The 15,902-nt window shown below is 36.7% G+C and overlaps 1 long non-coding RNA gene and 1 pseudogene across 1 annotated transcript; both read right to left on the reverse strand.

Moving 5' to 3' along the window:
- Positions 1 to 367: 367 nt before the first annotated feature.
- Positions 368 to 10,484, reverse strand: LOC116758309 (annotated as a pseudogene).
- A 435-nt stretch (positions 10,485 to 10,919) lies between these two features.
- On the reverse strand, positions 10,920 to 15,861 carry LOC116758087. Its single transcript, XR_004351141.1, has 3 exons — positions 15,745 to 15,861; positions 11,461 to 11,598; positions 10,920 to 11,305 (listed from the first exon to the last, which is right to left on the reverse strand). It is a non-coding gene; the product is annotated as an uncharacterized LOC116758087 (long non-coding RNA).
- Positions 15,862 to 15,902: the final 41 nt, after the last annotated feature.

Genomic DNA, 15,902 nt, shown 5'->3' on the forward strand with positions numbered 1-15,902 from the left:
GAGCCTCTCCTCGCGGGGTGCATGGGGCTCACTTCATAAGCCGCACAGCAGTCCAGTCTGTCTTTTCATCAGTCCTCCTCTCTTCTCTTCGCTTCAGCTTGGTTTTATGCAAACAATGACTCTGATGGATTTGACTTGTGCTAGTGCTTGGGAAAGGTCCATGCAGGAATGGGCACAGTCACATGACGAGTAAGATGGCGTCATCCCCCAAAATAAACTAAAACAAAACAAAAATTAACAGAACAGGACTAGAAAACTCAATTTTTTGGACATATCTAGAAAAGGGGACAAGAACAGTAGTCGTTTGTTCTCCCCATGGAGACAGGAATGAAGAGGGAGGAGGGGAGGGGGAGTTGATATCTTCTGTTCACAGTAGAATGGTTGGAGGGGATTCTTCAGAGTTTTTCAGGGGAGGGGCCCAAATGTAGTGCCCAGACTGGTCCTCAGTGATTTCTTTGATTTTGTTTTAAATCTCTTCCAGTGAGTCACCCTGTACAATGGCTGTGAAGTATTCTTCAAACTCCTGCTCCAGTTCCATGGCTTTGTCATAGGTCTTATTTGCTTGTTCATACCTCCGCCGTCAGTTCGTTTCCATAAGCACTTCAATGGACTTGGGCTTGATGAAAATGGCAATGGGATAAAGTTGTGACTGCTGCAGCCTCTTGATAGCATTGCCAGAAACATCTAAGATGCAGTGCTTGCCCCCTCCCCAACTCCCTTCACTGACTAGATGCTGGTCCCATAGAGATTATCATCGAAATTGGCCTGCCTCAATGAACTTGTCCTGAATATCCTTCTCCATCTGTTCTCGGGAGACCACAAAGTGGTAGTCTTGCCCATCCACTTCATCATCACGCTGAGGCCAGGTAGTATGTTGTACACAAAATCCAAATTTATGCGGGAACTCCGAAATCAGGTCATTGTTGACTCTGTCCTTCATTGGGCCCAGGATGATGACAGGCCTTGCATAGTGAATTTCTTGCTGTGTCACTGGCTCGTATGACAAAATAGCATCCTCCTGTCCTTTGGAACTTCTTTCACTGTCACTGGTGTTGGACGTCACTCCCTGTTACTGTAAGCTGCTCTCCTATACCATGTTTTCTTTGCTCTTGTAAAATGAAAACTTTTGAGAGAGGCGGAAACTCTTTTTATGTTTCGTTTTTTTTTTTTTTGACATCTTTATTGGAGTATAATTGCTTTACAATGGTGTGTTACTTTCTGCTGTATAACAAAGTGAATCAGCTATACATATACATATATCCCCATATCCCCTTCCTCTTGTGTCTTCCTCCCACCCTCCCCATCCCACCCCACTAGGTGGTCACAAAGCACCGAGCTGACCTCCCTGTGCTATGTGGCTGCTTCCCACTAGCTATCTATTTTACATTTGGTAGTGTATATATGTCCATGCCACTCTCTCACTTTGTCCCAGCTTATCCTTCCCCCTCATTGTGTCCTCAAGTCCATTTTCTACATCTGCATCTTTATTCCTGTCCTGCCCCTAGGTTCTTCAGAACCATTTTTTTTCTTTTTAGATTCCATACATATGTGTTAGCATATGGTATTTTTCTCTTTCTGACTTATTTCACTCTGTATGACAGTCTCTAGGTCCATCCACCTCACTACAAATAACTCAATTTCGTTTCATTTTATGGCTGAGTAATATTCCATTGTATATATGTGCCACATCTTCTTTATCCATTCATCTGTCAACGGACACTTAGGTTGCTTCCATGTCCTGGCTATTGTAAACAGTGTTGCAATGAACATTGTGGTACATGACTCTTTTTGAATTATGATTTTCTCAGAGTATATGCCCAGTAGTGGGATTTCTGGGTCTATGGCAGTTCTATTTTTAGTTTTCTAAAGAACCTCCACACTGTTCTCCATAGTGGCTGATGGACCTGCTAGACACAATCATCCCCCTCCTGGCATGAAACTTCATGGTTTTCAGTAGAGCCCTTTCTTTCTTTTCCACCCTCTTCCTACTGGGGATCACACTGATTTGCTCACTTTCTCCGTGTGGGGTCACCAGTCTCACCTGCCACCACTCATCATCAGAGGCGTTAATGACAGTAGAATGTCACCAAAGGAGAAGCTGAGGCCTTGGCTTGGCAGGCAGCGGTCCCAAGTCTGGTCATAATCAAACAAGGCCCTACATACAAGGACCTCTTCTCACTCGTTTGCAGGGACCGACCCAGACCCAGAGCTCATGCTGCTGTTCATCATTTGCTCTTGCAAGTCATGTATCTTTGATTCAAAGCGACTGTATTCTGGTGCCAGGTGGGAGTCCAGGTCTAGTGCTGAGAAAGTGTCAGCTCAGGCCGGCCCCTCAGTCTCTTGCGGAAGACCACGGACCTAAAGCGGGGCATGTTGGGGGAGGGGAGGAGGAGGGGGAGGGGGATAGGAGGAGGGGGAGGGAGGAGGAGGAGTTGCCTAAGCACACGAGGCGGGGCGGGGGGGAGGAAGGAGAGGCGCCCGCCACCCTCTGCCTCTCTCCCATTCTTATACTGCTTCCTGACCACTTTTTTTTAGTCTCATTTGCTGTCCCCTCCAGGTCCCCCTTCGTGACTTACCATTAAGTGAATTGCAGTTACAAAAATAGAATATGTATTATGACCCATTTATGATATATTTGTATATATAAATATTTAAGAGTATGCAAGTACGAGTGGTGTCTGTGTAAGCTAGGTCTAAATATATATATATATATATATATATATATAAAATCAAAATGCTAGTAGGCAATGGAGATATTCTGGGTGAATTTCACATTAATCACTTCTATAGTTTTTTAATGCTTTTGCAATTATCATGTATACATTTTAAAACTGGAGAGACAATTAAAAATTCACCAATAATATTTATGTGCTGTTTAATTATACTTGTATATTAATTATTCCCTCAAGCCCCAATTTTTTCCCCTGAATTACAGATCAGGATGACCATAGTCACACTCAACTCACTCCCCCATCTTTCTTCTATGCCTCAAGAGTACCCAAATCATACTTTTCTCTAGGTGAGTACTTTGCTGAAGCTATATATTTTATTCTCTTTTTTTAAATTTTATTTTAGTTATTTTTTTATACAGCAGGTTTTTATTAGTTATCCATTTTATACATATTAGTGTATACATGTCAATCCCAATCACCCAATTCATCACATCAGCCCCACCCCCATGCCCACCATTTTCCCCCCATGGTGTCCATATATTTGTTCTCTACATCTGTGTCAATATTTCTGCCCTACAAACCAGTTCATCTGGACCATTTTTCCAGTTCCACATCTATGCATTAATATATGATATTTGTTTTTCTCTTTCTGACTTACTTCACTCTGTATGACAGTCTCTAGATCCATCCACATCTCTACAAATGACCCAATTTCATTCTTTTTTTATGGCTGAGTAATATTCCATTGTGTATATCTACCACATCTTCTTTATCCATTCATCTCTTGATGGGCATTTAGGTTGCTTCCATGACCTGGCTATTGTAAATAGTGCTGCAATGAACATTAGGGTGCATGTGTCTTTTTGAATTATGGTTTTCTCTGGGTATATGCCCAGTAGTGGGATTGCTGGGTCATATGGTAATTCTATTTTTAGTTTTTTAAGGAAACTCCATGCTTTTCTCCATAGTGGCTGTATCAATTTACGTTCAGACCAACAGTGCAAGAGGGTTTTCTTTTCTCTACACCTTCTCCAGCATTTGTTGTTTGTAGATTTTCTGATGATGCCCATTCTAACTGATGTGAGGTGATAGCTCATGGTACTTTTATTTGCATTTCTCTAATAATTACTGATGTTGAGCAGCTTTTCATATGCTTCTTGGCCATCTGTATGTCTTCTTTGGAGAAATGTCTATTTAGGTCTTCTGCCCATTTTTGGATTGGGTTGTTTGTTTTTTTTTAATATCAAGCTGCATGAGCTCTTTATATACTTTGGAGATTAATCCTTTGTCCATTGATTCATTAGCAAATATTTTCTCCCATTCTGAGGGTTGTTTTTTCGTCTTGTTTGTAGTTTCCCTTGCTGTGCAAAAGCTTTTAACTTTCATCAGGTTCAATTTGTTTATTTTTGTTTTTATTTCTATTACTCTAGGAGGTGGATCAAAAAAGATCTTGGTGTGATTTATATCAAAGAGTGTTCTTCCTATGTTCTCCCCTAAGTGTTTTATACTGTCCAGACTTACATTTAGGTCTCTAATCCATTTTGAATTTATTTTTGTGTATGGTGTTAGGGAGTATTCTAATTTCATTCTTTTACATGTATGTGTCCAGTTTTCCCAGCACCACTTATTGAAGAGGCTGTCTTTTCTCCATTGTATATTCTTGCCTCCTTTATCAAAAATAAGGTGACCATAAGTGCGTGGGGTTATCTCTGGGCTTTCTATCCTGTTCCACTGATCTATATTTCTGTTTTTGTGCCAGTACCATACTGTCTTGATTACGGTAGCCTTGTAGTATAGTCTGAAGTCAGGGAGTCTGATTCCTCCAGCTCCGTTTTTTTTCCCTTAAGACTGCTTTGGCTATTCAGGGTTTTTGTGTCTCCATACAAATTTTAAGATTTTTTGTTCTAGTTCTGTAAAAAATGCCATTGGTAATTTGATAGGGATTGCATTGAATCTGTAAATTGCTTTATAGTCATTTTCAGAATGTTAATTCTTCCAATCCAAGAACATGGTATATCTCTCCATCTGTTTGTATCATCTTTAATTACTTTCATGACTGTCTTATAGTTTTCTGCATACAGGTCTTTTGTCTCCTTAGGTAGGTTTATTCCTAGGTATTTTATTCTTTTTGTTGCAGTGATAAATGGGAGTGTTTCCTTAATTTCCCGTTCAGAGTTTTCATCATTAGTGTACAGGAATGCAAGAGATTTCTGTGCATTAATTTTGTATCCTGAAACTTTACCAAATTCGTTGATTAGCTCTAATAGTTTTCTGGTGGCATCTTTAGGATTCTCTATGTATAGTATCATGTCATCTGCAAACAGTGACAGTTTTACTTCTTCTTTTCAATTTGTATTCCTTTTATTTCTTTTTCTTCTCTGATTGACGTGGCTAGGACTTCCAAAACTATGTTGAATAATAGTGGTGAGAGTAGACATCCTTGTCTTGCTCCTGATCTTAGAGGAAATGCTTTCAGTTTTTCACCATTGAGAATGATGTTTGCTGTGTGTTTGTCGTATATGGACTTTATTAAGTTGAGGTAGGTTCCCTCTATGCTCACTCTCTGGAGAGTTTTTATCATAAATCGGTGTTGAATTTTGTCAAAAGCTTTTTCTGCATCTATTGAGATGATCATATGCTTTTTCTTCTTCAATTTGTTAATATGGTGTATCACATTGATTGATTTGTGTATATTGAAGAATCCTTGCATCCCTGGGATAAATCCCACTTGATCATGGTGTATGATCCTTTTAATGTGTTTATTCTGTTTGCTAATATTTTGTTGAGGATTTTTGCGCCTATATTCATCAGTGATATTGGTCTGTAATTTTTTTTGTACTATCTTTGTCCGGTTTTGGTATCAGGATGATGGTAGCCTCATAGAATGAGTTTGGGAGTGTTCCTTCCTCTGCAATTTTTTGGAAGAGTTTGAGAAGGTCGGATGTTAGTTCTTCTCTAAATGTTTGATAGAATTCACCAGTGAAGCCATCTGGTCCTGGACTTTTGTTTGCTGGAAGATTTTTTTTTTTTTTTTGCAGTACGCGGGCCTCTCACTGTTGTGACCTCTCCCGTTGCGGAGCACAGGCTCCGGACGCGCAGGCTCAGCAGCCATGGCTCACGGGCCCAGCCGCTCCACAGCATGTGGGATATTCCCGGACCGGGGCACAAACCCGTGTCCCCTGCATCAGCAGGCGGACTCTCAACCACTGCGCCACCAGGGAAGCCCTGGAGGATTTTTAATCACAGTTTCAATTTCATTACTTGTGACTGGTCTGTTCATATTGTGTATTTCCTCCTGGTTCAGGTTTGGAAGGATATAGCTTTCTAAGAATTTGTCCATTTATCCCAGGTTGTCCATTTTATTGGCATAGAGTTGCTTGTAGTAATCTCTTAGGATGCTTTGTATTTCTGTGGTGTCTGTTGTAACTTCTCCTTTTTCATTTCTAATTTCATTGATTTGAGTTCTCTCCCTCTTTTTCTTGATGACTCTGGCTAATGGTTTATCAATTTTGTTTAACTTCTCAAAGAACCAGCTTTAGTTTTATTGATTTTTGCTATTGTTTTCTTTGTTTCTATTTCATTTATTTGTGCTCTGATCTTTATGATTTCTTTCGTTCTACTAACTTTGGGTTTTGTTTTTTCTTCTTTCTCTAGTTCCTTTAGTTTTAGGTTAGATTGAGATTTTTCTTTTTTCTTGAGGTAGGCTTTTACTGCTATAAACTTCCCTTGTAGAACTGCTTTCGCTGCATCCCATAGGTTTTGGGTTATCATGTTTTCACTGTCATTTGTCTCTAGGTATTTTTGATTTCCTCTTTGATTTCTTCAGTGAACTCTTGGTTATTTAGTAACGTATTGTTTAGCCTCCATGTGTTTGTGTTTTTTACCTTTTTTTCACTGTAATTGATTTCTAATCTCATAGTGTTGTAGTCAGAAAAGATGCTTGCTATGATTTCAATTTTCTTAAATTTACTGAGGCTTGATTTGTGTCCCAAGATGTGATCTATCCTGGTGAATGTTCCATGTGCACTTAAGAAGAAAATGTAATCTGCTGTTTTTGGATGGAATGTCCTAAAAATATCAATTAAATCTATCTGGTCTATTGTGCCATTTATAACTTGTGTTTCCTTAATAATTTTCTGTTTTGATGATCTGTCCATTGGTGTAAGTGAGGTGTTAAAGTCCCCCACTATTATTGTATTACTGTCGATTTCCTCTTTTATAGCTGTTAGCAGTTGCCTTATGTATTGAGGTGCTCCTATGTTGGGTACAGATATATTTATAATTGTTATATCTTCTTCTTGGATTGATCCTTTGATCATTATGCAGTGTCCTTCCTTGTCTCTTGTAACAGTCTTTATTTTAAAGTCTATTTTATCTGATATGAGTATTGCTACTCCAGCTTTCTTTTGATTTCCATTTGCATAGAATATCTTTTACATCCCCTCAGTTTCAGCCTGTACATATCCTTAGGTCTGAAGTGGGCCTTTTGTAGACAGCATATATATGGGGCCTGTTTTTGTATCCATTCAGTGAGCCTGTGTCTTTTGGTTGGAGCATTTAATCCATTCACGTTTAAGGTAATTATCGATATGTACATTCCTATTACCATTTTCTTAATTGCTATGGGTTTCTTTTTGCAGGTCCTTTTCTTCTCTTGTGTTTCCCACTTAAGAGAAGTTCCTTTAGCATTTGTTGTACAGTTGTTTTGGTGGTGCTGGAATCTCTTAGCTTTTGCTTGTCTGTAAAACTTTTGATTTCTCTGTTGAATCTGAATGATATCCTTGTTGGGAAGAGTAATCTTGATTGTAGTTTCTTCCCTTTCATCACTTTAAATATATCATGCCACTCCCTTCCGGCTTGTAGAGTTTCTGCTGAGAAGTCAGCTGTTAACCTTATGGGAGTTCCCTTGTATGCTATTTGTCATTTTTCCCTTGTTGCTTTCAATAATTTTTCTTTGTTTTTAATTTTTGTCAATTTGATTACTATGTGTCGCGACGTGTTTCTCCTTGGGTTTATCCTGTCTGGGACTCTCTGCACTTCTTGGACTTGGGTGGCTATTTCCTTTCCCATTTTAGGGAAGTTTTTGACTATAATCTCTTCAAATATTTTCTCGGGTCCTTTCTCTCTCTATTCTTCTTCTGGGACCATTATAATGCAAATGTTGTTGCGTTTAATGTTGCCTAAGAGGTATCTTATGCTGTCTTCATTTCTTTTCATTCTTTTTTCTTTATTCAGTTCTGTGGCAGTGAATTCCACCATTCTGTCTTCCAGGTCACTTATCTGTTCTTCTGCCTCAGTTATTCTGCTACTGATTACTTCTAGTATAGTTTTCACTTCAGTTATTGCATTGTTCATCTCTGTTTGTTTGTTTTTTAATTCTTCTAGGTGTTTGTTCTTTAATTCTTTTAGGTCTCTGTTAAACAGTTCTTGCATCTTCTGAATCTTTGTCTCCATTCTTTTTCCAATGTTCCGTATCATCTTCACTAGCATTATTCTGAATTTTTTTTCTGGAATGTTGCCTATCTCCACTTCATTTAGTTGTTTTTCTGGGGTTTTATCTTGTTCCTTCATCTGATACATAGTCCTCTGCCTTTCATCTTGTCTATCTTTCTGTGAATGTGGTTTTGGTTCCACAGGCTCCAGGACTGTAGTTATTCTTGCTTCTGCTTTCTGCCCTCTGGTGGATGAGGCTATCCAAGAGGCTTGTGCAAGTTTCCTGATGGGAGGGACTGGTGGTGGGTAGAGCTGGGTGTTGCTTTAATGGGCAGAGCTCAGTAAAACTTTAATCTGCTTGTCTGCTGATGTGTGGGGCTGAGTCCATCCCTGCTGGTTGTTTGGCCTGAGGTGACCCAACACTGGAGCCTACCTGGCTCTTTGGTGGAGCTAATGGCGGACTCTGGGAGGGCTCACGCCGAGGAGTCCTTCTCAGAACTTCTGCTGCCAGTGTCCTTGTCCTCATGGTTACACACAGCCACCCCCTGCCTCTGCAGGAGACCCTCCAACACTAGCAGGTAGGTCTGGTTCAGTGTCCTATGGGGTCACTGCTCCTTCCACTGGGTCCCGATGCACACACTACTTTGTGTGTGCCCTCCAAGAGTGGAGTCTCTGTTTCCCCCAGTCCTATTGAAGTCCTGCAATCAAATCACGCTAGCCTTCAAAGTCTGCTTCTCTGGGAATTCCTCCTCCTGTTGCCAGATCCCCAGGTTGGGAAGCCTCACGTGGGGCTCAGAACCTTCACTCCAGTGGGTGGACTTCTGTGGTGCAAGTGTTCTCCAGTTTGTGAGTCACCCACTCAGCAGTTATGGGATTTGACTTTATTGTGATTGAGCCCCTCCTACCATCTCATTTTGGCTTCTCCTTTGTCTTTGGATGTGGAGTATCTTTTTTGGTGAGTTCCAGTGTCTTCCTGTTGATGATTGTTCAGCAGTTAGTTGTGATTTTGGTGCTTCTGCAAGAGTGAGTGATCGCACATCCTTCTACTCCACCATCTTGAACCAATCTCCTATATCTTTACCTATTTGTAATTCCCAAACTGGAAAGCTCCATGCATTATCTTGTTTATTTTCCTAGGGCCTATCATAGTGCTTTGTAAATAGAATATAGCTACTGAGTTGATTGAGTGAATGAACTAAAAGAATTATTCTTTATTTTGTATGGTTTAGGGAATTATTGATTTTTTTTTTTTTAGTTAATGAGTGACATGTTCAGATTTGTAATTTAAGGTTAATCTGGAAGTATATGAAAAGTGAAATGGAGGTGGAGCATTTAAAAGAGAGGAGGCAAGTATAAGGAATCACAGAAACTCTAGCCACCAATGAGAGAACCTTCCTGATGAAGTGGTACCTCCAAGGAATAAGAGAAAATATGCCCCACGTTCCTTATACATTATAGCTTTTAAAGATGTACATCATTTGGTATGATGGCAGAGGTTGTCTAATTATTCTAAAATAAATCTTTGCTGCCATCTTGTGGAAAAAATTTATACTTTATAACAATGTTTAAGCTTTGCAATACTTACTGAACCTGTAATTATCCATAGTCTTTAAAAATAATAATAAATTTCAACTTGGTTTTTTAAAGTTACTTTGTCTTTTAAAAAATAATAAATTTCAACTTAACCCTTAACATTTAAAAGTATTCCTTCTTCTGCCTTCATGCAAACTGACTTTTCAATTTACATGGACTTTTTAATTTATATATTTTCTGGAGTCTAATTTTGTTTTGTTAATTGTAATATAAATATCTCTAAATTAATTTCTATATTTAAATTTGTTCAATTTTGCTCCAAATTCTACAAACTAAAGAAAAACATCAGCTACAAATTAATTATGAATTTACCACCTTTTAGCTCCTTTCTACTGAGTACATATCAGTTCATTCATTCAATTTATTTAATAAATATATACTGAGTGCCAGCCATAAAAAGGAACAAAATTGGGTCATTTTTAGAGACATGGATGAATCTAGAGACTGTCATAGAGAGTGAAGTAAGTCAGAAAGAGAAAAACAAATATCGTATATTAACGCACACATGTGGAACCTAGAAAAATGGGACAGATGAACTGGTTTGCAGGGCAGAAATTGAGACACAGATGTAGAGAACAAACGTATGGACACCAAGGGGGGAAAGCGGTGGGGGAGGTGGAGATGGGGGTGTGCTGGATTGGGCGATTGGGATTGACATGTATACACTGATGTGTATAAAATTGATGCCTAATAAGGACCTGCTGTATAAAAAAATAAATAAAATAAAATTCAAAAAAAAGAAAAAATATATATATATATACTGAGTGCATATCTTGTGTCCGTCATTGTTCTAAGCATTCAGGATATGGTAGTGAAGAAATAGACAAAAAGCTCTGCTTTCAAGGATTTTACATTTTAGTTAGATATATAAAGTGGATTTGTTTGTCTTGATGTTCTTTGAAAACATCTTTGTTATACACTATAACAAACTGCATAAAAGTTTCTAATTTTGAAGCAAGGAAGATATAAAAGAAACTATCTCTAAAATGGGATTTCTTCTTGGAAAAAAATGTAGTCTAGAATACTCCAATATTAGGACCATGCATATAAAATTTTTGAACTTAGAAACTGTAAGTCTTCGTGATTATTTCTGTATTTATAAGATGACATAAAAGTGGGCTACAAATAAATGACTTAGCAACAAATTTTACAATTTTGATTAGTTTATTCAAATCTAAGTAAAATAAGTCATTTAGCGCTCACATGCATCATCTAAGTTGTCAAAGTTTAATGAAAATTGAAATTGTTTAGAAAGCTTGCATTTTAGATGACGTAATGTAAAACTGTAATTTAATGGAAATGCCAGCAATTATTGCACAAGGAAATCATTCTTCCTAATTGACAGCATCTTCAAACTTACAGCCTGTAAAATTACCTTTTCTTTTTCTATTAATAGAGCATGTAGTCCATAAAATTCTGAGATATGATGAATTTCATTTTTTGAAGGTTTAATTTTTTTAAAAAAAGGTATTCAGTGAGAATGCACACATTTCAACATATTTCAATTTGTTTCAGTATGGGTCCTCTCCAAAAGCAGAGCTGGAGACAAAAGCTTATTAACAGACAGTCTATTTTAGGAAGTCACCTCAAAGAGGAGGAGTGGGAAACTGCAAAGAGAAGGAGAGAAAGAAAATTGAATCCTAGGATATCTTATTGAGCAGTATGATTATTGCAGTAAATAGTTGGGCTCAATCCCTCTAAGAAGCCTCATAGGATACATTTCAGATTTGTCCACTTGAGACACAGACTCAGGCGCACTTACCCACTAGTCCCCCTGCAACACTTGGTCAGGGCTGCACCATTACATGTTTATTCCTACCACTTTCAGGTTTGGTAAGCATCAGAAGGGCTGACTGGATTCTCTTGGACATTTTATAATACATACTGGCACCAGAGAAATCTGGGAATAGAGAACGAAAAGTATGTGATTCATTTGAAATGAGACATTAGGTTACATCCACAATAAGTAGAGTAAAATGATGGGCCAAGAGAATGTGAGGTGGGGCACGAAACATGTACAATTCTCACATCTCATTTTATGATGCTGTTGAAACTAATAAGGACACCCTCTTAGGTGGGAATTTAAAAAGTAAAAACAAATAAGTAAGAATTTATTATAAAAAAAAGTACTTTCCAAATTTGATATGAGAATTTAATAAATTATTTCCTTCAGGATTGCAGCCTATATGGAAATTCAAATATGGGTAACACTATGAAAAGTTTTATTCTTCACAAAGCTCACACATGCTAAAGAGTATAAACATAAACCTATGTTTTTTAATATACAAAATTATCATTTCTATTTTCTCTGATTATTTATATTTTATTTCCTCCTTCGTTTTGTAGGGATAAATTTCAATGTATTCTTGTTTGTAATCTTTGTTTTTTTAAATTGCAATTTTCAAAGGACTTCAAAAGCTGAAGGGTTTCTGGTAATCCAAATTTATAAACTGTTTCTGTTAAAGATGTTCAGCTTATTTTGAAAAAAACTAACCAAATTTTGGAAGAATCACTTACAAAATATGCAACACTATTGTAGGGCATTGATATTGGTTTACAAAGTAGTGAAATAAATTCAGGACATTTCTAAAACTGTGACTGATGCAGGGAAGCAAAAAGAAAAACAGGTACTGCTATGATTAGGTCTTTTCTTACTTTCTTTCTTTCTTTTTGATTCAACATAGGCTTCACCACAAAAAAGAATTCAGTTGTTATTCCATGTAAAAGATATTTGCAAATTCTGACAATCAGATTTCTAATGTAATTCTTACACCATCACAGCATAAGTAAATAAAATTGTACGTGCACCATAACTAAGCCCAAGTACATTTCTGCTTCATAAATTTCTTACTCTGATAAGAACAGTTTGTGCCATGATGTTGTGCTCCAACAAAATTGGTATTCATATTGTTACCATCTAATCTTTTGTATAAAATGTGTATGTTATAATATTTAAAAGCTATGTTACCACTGCAAATTTCAAATACTTAAATAACTAGTCCTCAGATTCTTGTGATATGTGATATGAAAATATATACATAACCACAACTTTAGGCTATTCAGTAAAATAGCAGAATGATAAGACTACATAATTTATGAAATGGAGCTAAAGTATGCAAGGGCAAATTTATAGCCTTAAATTATTTCATCTGTGAACAAGGGGAAAAAAAGAAATTAAGGCTTTTAACCTTAAAAAAAGAAAAAAGAACAAATAAAATTAAGGAAAACAGGTGAAATAATAAGTGAAACAGAGCAGATAATAATTTAATAGAATTGAATAGAAAGCCCAGAAATAAACCAGAGTAGGTATACATGTGTGTGCATACACAGTATTACGGGAGTAGTTGATTCAACGGTCCTAAGTATAAAAGCACTGGGAAAAAAAAAAAAAACACAAAGGAAAATATGCATAAATTTGACTGCATAAAAATTAAATATTGCTCTACTATCAAAAAATGATAAATAAGAAAGGTCAACTATGAAATAAATATTTCAAAAATGTCTATTTTTAAATTATAAAAATCTATTCAAAACCAAAATAAAAATCTTTAGTTCTCCAAAAGATAAATGAGCAAAGGATATGAGGAGTGAATTCACAAAACAAAAGAAAGCAAAATTATTAGAAGTTACAGTATTTAAGGCTGGAAGGATGCTCTGAACCTAGGACTTTCATCTATTGCTGTTGGGAGTGTAAATTTGTATAATCTATCTGGAAAGTAGCATAGGTGTATATTTCATCTTAAATTTGTTCATGTTATTTTACATAGAAATTCCACTTTCAAGGATCTAAGCTGAGAAAAAAGGAGATACAAATATTTGTATATAAGGATGTTAATCATATTATTATTTACAAAAGAAAAATATTGGAAGCCACATCTATGTGCAACAACAAAGAATGCCTATGTCATCTAAGAAAATATTGGTATTTGTGGCAGTAGGATTGAATACCATTTGGTCATGCTATTTCTGTAGAACATTTCAAAGTAAAAATAGTTTTCATTTATTGAGCACCTACCATGCACAAGGCAATGCACTAAAGAGCTTTACAAGTGATTTCCACACTTTAATTGATTTCCATGCTTTTAACACTAGCAACATTTACATGATCTCTAAAGAATTATTATGATTTACATTTGACAGAAGAGAAAATTGAAGTCTAGACAGATTTCCTGAAATGATTAAAGTCTTTTAGGCACTATATTGCAGAGCCAAGATTTGAATCCCAGTCTGACTCCAAAGGTCCACTTTCCACTTTCAGCTATTCTACAGCACTGCTTTCATAGCATGGGAAAAATCTCAAGATACTATGTAATAGTTTGTGTGTGTTGGGGGGTAGGGAGGTGGGAGCTGGATTTAAAGGCTATATAAATTATGCATGTTACCACCACAAAGTTTCTTGAACAGTTCCTGGTAGTCAGCACTGGAGTGTGGGAATGGACATGAAGTGTTGGGGGTGAAGTGGAATGCACTGTCTCTATACTTTCTTTTCTTACTAAGAATAATTTAAACTTCTATAGACACTATGACTCCAGTTCTGTTTTTTAACATTCATACCAATACTTGCTTGGGGGGAGGGGGGAACCACTGGAAATAATTTTATCAGTTATTTTAGTGATCTCAATACTTATTGAGAAGTAGAATTATTGTTGATTTATTTTTCATACATTTCTATATTTTCAAATTATCTATTATAAGCATTTATTATTTTCTGATTGTAAAATGCTATAGTTGAAAAAAACTGACAATAAACATTAAAGCCATTTAAATGAGTTAGCTTACTGATAAACAGTGCAATGTTATGATAATGCTAGGCTACTCAGAAAGTGGATTTGGCCACAACCAACTTTTTAAACCTCTTCATCGCTCCTCCTCACATCCATGGCTGGTGAAAAAGCAAATTAATACCACCTTTTTGGAAACAATTGACAGTATATACCTTTAAAGTCCCAAAATTATTTTAAAAGGCTTAAGTCCTTGCAAAACAAAGAATGTCACACACCATTCACTTCTACAAGGATCAAGTCATTAGCCACTGTAGTCACTGACCAGCAGTACACCCTGAAAGGAATTAAAGAGGAAGAACAGGATGAGGCACTCTGTGCTTTGGCAAAATAGGTCCTCTAGATAGTTAGATATCTCAGGAAGAATTTTAATGAAACCAAAATCTTGCATCTTCCCTTACATGAAAAAAAAAAAAAGGCACTAAAATCATTAACTGAGATACTTGTTCCTCCTGGCTAACAATAACCTTTTATTGAGATGTGTGCTTGACTGCATGTATTCCCTATCCAAAATCATACACACACACACAGACATACACACACATACACACACACACACACACACACACACACACACTGGCTCCTCCCCCTACTTCTTCAGAGCAGTTCCTCAGAGCTGCTCTGGGCGTAAGTCCTCTATAATACTCAGAATAAAACTTAACTCACAGCTCTTATGTTGTGGGGTTGTGTTTTGTTTTGTTTTTTCAGTTCATACACCTTACTGCTACTTCTCAAAAATCTAAAATAAGAAAAACAGCATACAATAAGTTTATCACTGAAGCTTATTGTATAATAAAGTTGGTGAGACTAAATGAAGAATGGTTATAGTGAATTTATTCATCAGAAATCTACCTCATCATTCATAATGTGATTATGAAACAAAACAGAAAAATACTCCTTAGGTAAAATAAAGGAGAATACAACATTGTATATATCTATGTTAGAATGACTACATAGAAATTTAATACTTCTAGGTATGGAGGAATGGAATATGGAAAATGAAAAGTCTTCTTCATTGGGGTGGGAGGACTGAACTCATTTCTCATGAACAGACTTGGGATCGTTATAAATATTGTATAGCTTTTTACTTCTACTTGACAAATACTGATATTCCCATTTTGTTCAGTATACCTGTTATCAAGAAGCATTTGCTTTTATTTCAAATACACCAAGTCTGGTAAACATACAAGTTGGAACTAGGGTTGTTTGCCTGTGCCCATTAATGTATCACTACACTTTTTAAGATGCTCTTGATAGAATCTTACCAGATGATCCAGGATTGGAGAATTCAGCATCGCAAAATGATTAAATGGAAGCTAACACGAAACAATAACAATTACCCCAGCGTCTTAGAGCAATAGTGACCACTTTAGCGCTGTAATTGAGCAACATTTTTCTTGATATTCTAATTTTCAAGTGTTGT

The sequence above is a fragment of the Phocoena sinus genome, chromosome 8 (assembly GCF_008692025.1).
Source record: "Phocoena sinus isolate mPhoSin1 chromosome 8, mPhoSin1.pri, whole genome shotgun sequence".
Classification (NCBI taxonomy): Eukaryota; Metazoa; Chordata; class Mammalia; order Artiodactyla; family Phocoenidae; genus Phocoena; species Phocoena sinus.